The 6,025-nt window shown below is 44.4% G+C and overlaps 1 non-coding gene across 1 annotated transcript; it reads left to right on the plus strand.

Annotated features, from left to right (window-relative positions):
- Positions 1-2,554: 2,554 nt before the first annotated feature.
- Trnam-cau lies at positions 2,555-2,626 on the plus strand. The gene has a single exon. It is a non-coding gene; the product is annotated as a tRNA-Met (tRNA).
- The last annotated feature ends 3,399 nt before the right edge of the window (positions 2,627-6,025 follow it).

The following is a 6,025-nucleotide window of genomic DNA, read 5'->3' on the forward strand; positions in this document are numbered from 1 at the left end:
CAAAATCATACTTGGTGACTTCAACAGTCAAGTAGGGACGGGGCCAGTATTAAGGGGATACGTCGGCTCCCATAGCTTACATAGGGATACCAATAATAATGGACTGCGGATTAATCAGTTAGAAGTATCGCATGAAATGGTTGTTGGAAGTGCCTGTTTTGCGCGGAGAGCGGTCCACAAACATACATGGGCCTCTCCAGATGGGACCGCTTTGAACCAAATTGACCACGTGTTGATTGAACGCCGCCAGCTCCCAGCCTTGATGAATGTCAGAACATATAGGGGGGCCAATATACACTCGGACCACTATCTCATTGGCATGGTGCTCCGAGTTCGAATTACGACACCATAGACACCACGACACGGCACGACAGGTGAGAGTGAATATTCAAGCCCTCCGCGACAACTATAATAGGTAAATGGATACCGCAATAACCGCAGTTAAAAGAGGTCCTGGAGATAAAGCATCAACAAATGATCTTCACAATCACCTGAAGAATGTTATCATTGATACGGCCACAAAGATACTTGTCCCCAGCAAGAAAAAAGTCGGAACGGCTGATTTGACGATGAATATAAACTAGCAACGGAGCCGAAGAATGCTGCATACCGGGTAATGTTGCATTCTCAATGAACGCGGTCACGCGCGGAGACTTATCACGAACTCTGTCGAGCTGATAAGCGACCTCACAGACCGAAAAAGGAAGCCTGGGAGAACCAACAAGTCTGTGAACTAGAAGAGTACAGGGAACAATCGCACTAGACGCGCAAGTTTTACCAACAAGTCAGCAGGATGAAGCCTTATACACCTCGATGTTCATCCTGTCGAGACAAAGAGGGAAATCTGATTTCCGACAGAATAGCATATTGGAGCGATGGGTGGCGTACTTTGATGAGCTACTGAATAATCAGAACATTGGCGAGTTGGAGGTCCCGCCAACTGAAGACAACGGGCAAATACTGCCACCACCAAGTTTAGGAGAAACAGTCCGTGCAATTCATCGGCTTCAAAATCATAAGTCGCCAGGAGTCGATGGAATTACAGCGGAATTGGTAACAGCGACAGATCAGATTTTCTCTGTGCGGCAAGCGAAGGAAAAACTGTTGGAATATCGACAACAGTTGCACTATCAATTCATCGACTTTAAAGCCGCCTATGATAGCATAGCCAGGGTGAAACTGTACACGGCCATGAGAGAATTCGGTATCCCGACGAAATTGATAAGACTGACTAGGCTGACCCTGACCAATGTGCGAGGCCAGATCAAAGCAGCAGGATCACTCTCAAGACCATTCGACATCAACAACGGTCTACGACAAGGGGATGCGCTATCATGCGTCCTCTTTAACCTGGCCCTGGAGAACGTGACCCGTGATACTGAGGTAAATGCGAGGGGTAGATCCTCTTTAAGTACACCCAACTACTGGCCTATGCTGACGATATCGACATCATGGGAAGAAAGACCCGAGACGAACAAACTTCCTTCATCCAGATCGAGGAGGCGGCGCGAAATCTTGGGCTGCACATCATGCAAGACAAAGTATATGGTGGTAACGTCAGCACCAAAAACCAACATCAAACCGCACTGATCACACCGGAAGAATAAAGATAGGAGACTACAACTTTGAGACCGTTGATAATTTCTCCTGTCTAGGGTCACAAATCACAACCGATGGCGGCGATGGCCAGGTCAGGACGCCAGACAACTTTTAGGGATATCAAATTGGTGGACCTCCACGCAAAACCGAAATGTCTGGAGGTCTTTATTAAGGCAGACCTAGACTGGATACCGGTTATTGCGCCGTTGATGATGATACATTACTAAGAATTGCTTATCGTAACGCGTAATAAAAGCAACATTCACGACTAGCTCAACGGATGCTATCTCACCTCCGTCCTGGGGGCAGCGTGACGGAAAGCAATCACCATGCCCGCCATGGATAAGTTTTTTTTTTAGGGAGTAAGGGGTCCAAAGTGCACATCCACTTGATGACGAAACACACTAATTGGAGGGAAGCTTTTTTGATCCACAAAGCCCTTTGCTAAGGGGAGGCCCTCAGCTGAGGTGGGATGAGTTACTTCTACCCTGCAAAAAACGTGTAGTCGCCTTTTTAAAAAGTTGCTTCCATGGATCGAAAACGTTGAAGAAGGTTTCCGCTGGGGGGTCAGTTTACGTCCCTCACGGAAGCGCAAGTGCATCCAGGATGAAGGCGACTTGCACTAAACACTGGGCCACCAAGACTATAACGGCAGGATAGATTGATCCTGAAGTTAACCCGTAACTTTCCAAGAGTCAAGCTGCATGTCTACCAAGTTCGTTAGTGAGTGGTAATAGTCACACTCTGCACGGACTGACCATACTATTTGATGTTAAGTCCAAAACAGCATTCTCAATTCAGGCTGTTATACGAATTGTGCCCTTCGGAAAGCTTGCCGTCGACTGTAATCATCTTTTTTTGTTGGATATCGTAAGCTGCAGTAGCTTAGCTATTCAGTTACTTTTTGTTCAAAGTTCATGGCTTGTATGTGCGCATAGAATAACGGTCGCAATAGAGCAGAGTGGCGCAGTGGAAGCGTGCTGGGCCCATAACCCAGAGGTCCGTGGATTAAAACCACGCTCTGCTATGCTTTTTTATTTGGGAAAAAATTTTCCAGAAATCTTAATTGTATAATGAATTTTTTAATGGTATATGTTTAATTCATATTTAACTAAAGCTGAATATTGTGTTGCTTCAGTGAGTAATTTTGACCCTACCATGATACGGGAGGCTATGGCACGGCGTACCTCCTAGCCCCCATACTCGTGGGAATCAAGTGAACAAACAAATTCCAAACACTAAAGAAGACAAACAGCAAGCAAGCGAGACCACATACCATACACAACCTGGTCCATCAGGCGGAATCACATCTCCCTGATCCTGGTAATCAGGTCGCTACACCCAAGAAGGGAGAAGTTGGGAAGTCACGTAGTGGGGCCAAGTTAAATATTGAACACCGGAACCTAATAAAGGAGACAGGCCTCAACAGTACAATTTCTAAATGGTATTTACGCTATCTGATAGAAAATCTATAGTAGAAAGAGGTTTTCAAGGAAGCTCAGGGCAGACCTTGGTTTTCAACGATGGAACCAAAGAAGAGGGGAACAGAATACAAAAGGAGAATGCTCCCGAGAAACCTAACACTGAACCGAAGAAGGAGAAAATCTCAGATAGGTCAAGGACAAAGTAGGAACAAGAAGCTCGCCGTTAGCTGTTCTAGTACGGTGATCGACTTTGGGTTGAGCATACCGCCGAATTCATTTCCGACGGAAATACTTTCTTGAAAAGCAAGAAATTATCGGAGACCTTGTCATCAGGCAGATGCGCAAGGGATGCGGTGCAGAGCTCATGTTCCCCGGGTTACGTTTGTGACCAGATCTTAGACTACCTGGCGAGGACGCGGCGGAACGGTATAGGTCCGCAGGCCCTAGATTGCCACTCTGAAAGGGAAAGTACGTTCCACATATTGTAGGAATGATATACCAGTGACACACGTGGTGGCAGCTTACTTTCTCAAACCCACAGTGATGGTTGCTGAATAGCTGCACCTTTTGATTGCTCACACGGTATAGGGCAAAGGCACGATTGGGGTAGATGACCGATCCCTGGAGCCAATAAAATGCCGTAATAACCTAGTCAATTATAGATCTGGTGACACAGAACCGAGGGAAGATATTTCGAAGGATACATCGATTGAAAAGTTTACTGAGATCCCCAAAGGAATTGTGGGTTTTATAGAGGCTGAAATGGGAATATCAACCAGAGAAGTCCTCCTGTCCATTGAGGAGAAAAAGCTGGATGACCGACACCTGGACCTTCTAGGGCTCAGTAGCTGTCGGAAGGACACGGGTGAAAAGCTCCAAACATTAGTAGAGACTATAACCTAGGATACTAAGGCACATAATGCAGTTAGATCTGCATGCGAAAGTTGCATCTGCCGTAATTTCAAGGGCAATTGCCAAGAATAACATTGGAGTAATGCTAATTCAAGAACCCTGCGCGCATCAGGGGTAAATTCGTGGTCTGTAAGGAAGAGAAGTATGCAGGTAATTAGGAATTCCTCTTGCAAAAAAGCCAAAGCTCGCATCATTCTTGAACATAATTTATAATATATGGGTCTGGACACATTCGTGGGTTGTCCAAGTGTCCTTGGAAGCTGGGAGGAGAACCAGGAAAGAGGTCGTGGCTTCCAGGTACTTTTCAAGAAACGACTCCCGAATTAATTGGAGAAGGAACAAACGCAGTAAGAGCACCGAATTGACGCAGACAGTAAAGAAAGGTAAGTGATTTTGACTTTACTCTGACCCTTATTTTGAGAAAGGATAAATAGGCGTAATTACCTGAGCAAAACTATCGTTTTCCCACCAATTCGAAAAGCTTCTGAATTTTTGATTGGAAGAGTCCTACCTACTCGTTCCAGAGGGGTTGTTTAGACAAATGCGTACTGTGTCTATCATATACGAAGTAATTTCTCCAATCAATAGTGTTCTACCCAGTTTACACAGTTACTTTTTAACGTTGATCTAAGATAGAGTCTAAGATGTTATTATCGCTTAACTTTCCATAATGACAATAAAGCGCTTTGATTGTGTTTTTCCTGATAAACATTTTTTATATACTCATACTTCCCTAATTATTTTATACCTCCTTTATTTCAAAGTATGCTTTTAGTACCAAGAATATAAGCATTTTATCGCTATTGCTAAGGGTCTCCATTACACGTCTTCCGAGAAAAAGAATTGACTGGAAGCGCTCCACCTAACAGACTCAATGCAAAGCAAGAAAATCAAAATCGACTGCCTCCAGCATTTCACTGTGTTCTCTCTCAAGTATTCACCTCAACCGAATAAATTTAAAAGTGAATTTGCGCTCCCCCAGATCCTATAACGTAGTCGTCCCAGGCAGCTCCTTGCAGCCCTGGGATCACTTTGTTCGTTCGTGTCCTCTGCAACCCAGAAGCCGGCAGCAATTTCTTTGCGCCCGATTTTCCTTTTTATTACTCGTTACAAAATAGCTTCATAACAAGCACGAAATAGAAAAAGTTTTCCGCTTTGGCAAGAAGACGAGGACAACTACGATTGCAGCCATAGATTGAATTTGTCTCAGCTTTTCTGGTAAATACGTGCCTTCGTGACTCCATGGCTTGGACATATCCGCCGAGTGAGGAGCGCCCAAAAATAAGGAGCCATAGAGGCAATAATAAATCATCAGTGGCACTGTAAAATTTTCTTTTGATTGCCAGGGAGGATGGATGGAATGACTGTGGAGAGAAGTTTCGCTTTCGTTAGTGGGAAGTCGAAGATTTTTCTAAAGGTTTGTCCCTACAGATGATTCTACTTTCGGAGTGACTAATTCTTAAGCAGTCATTCTAGTGTAGAAAACTGTCATTTATCCAGGCCTAAAAGAGGCCAGAAAAAGTGTTATTTTCCGAGGCTTAACCTAGGACCCATCAGAAACGAGGTACTCGTCACCCCTCTTACTTTACTTGTAATAACTACTATTGGCACTTGATGATGGAAATCTGAGTTCCTTCACTAACTCTCAAGTCAATAAAAACGTCGTCCAGACTTCACTGTCTGCATGGATCCTCAGGTTGAATTTTCAAATTAACTCGACAAAATATGAACCACGTACTTGGCCAGGCATTACGAGGAATGATGTGCTGCAATGTAGCGCAGGCGACACAACAACACTCCTCCAATCATCATCGTCATCATTTTCCCGTGGCACCTGTTCCGCTAAAGGGCCCCGTGAAATTTTCCTGGCTATTAGCCAAGAATCTACTCCAATGCAAGGCTTTTCTGTAAGTTTCCCGACATTGCTACTTGAGAAACAAAATCTCGCTCCTGGCGATGATTTATTCGTGCAAAGTGCGGAATATGAATTAAGAGGCAAAAGGCGGCAAAGTTCTATGCAACTTCTTAGCTACATTTCTTAATATTTACGTGAAATTAATTTTCCCGATAGTCGTGTTTCTTGCATGCAG

This window comes from Hermetia illucens, chromosome 4 (genome assembly GCF_905115235.1).
Source record: "Hermetia illucens chromosome 4, iHerIll2.2.curated.20191125, whole genome shotgun sequence".
Taxonomy (NCBI): domain Eukaryota; kingdom Metazoa; phylum Arthropoda; class Insecta; order Diptera; family Stratiomyidae; genus Hermetia; species Hermetia illucens.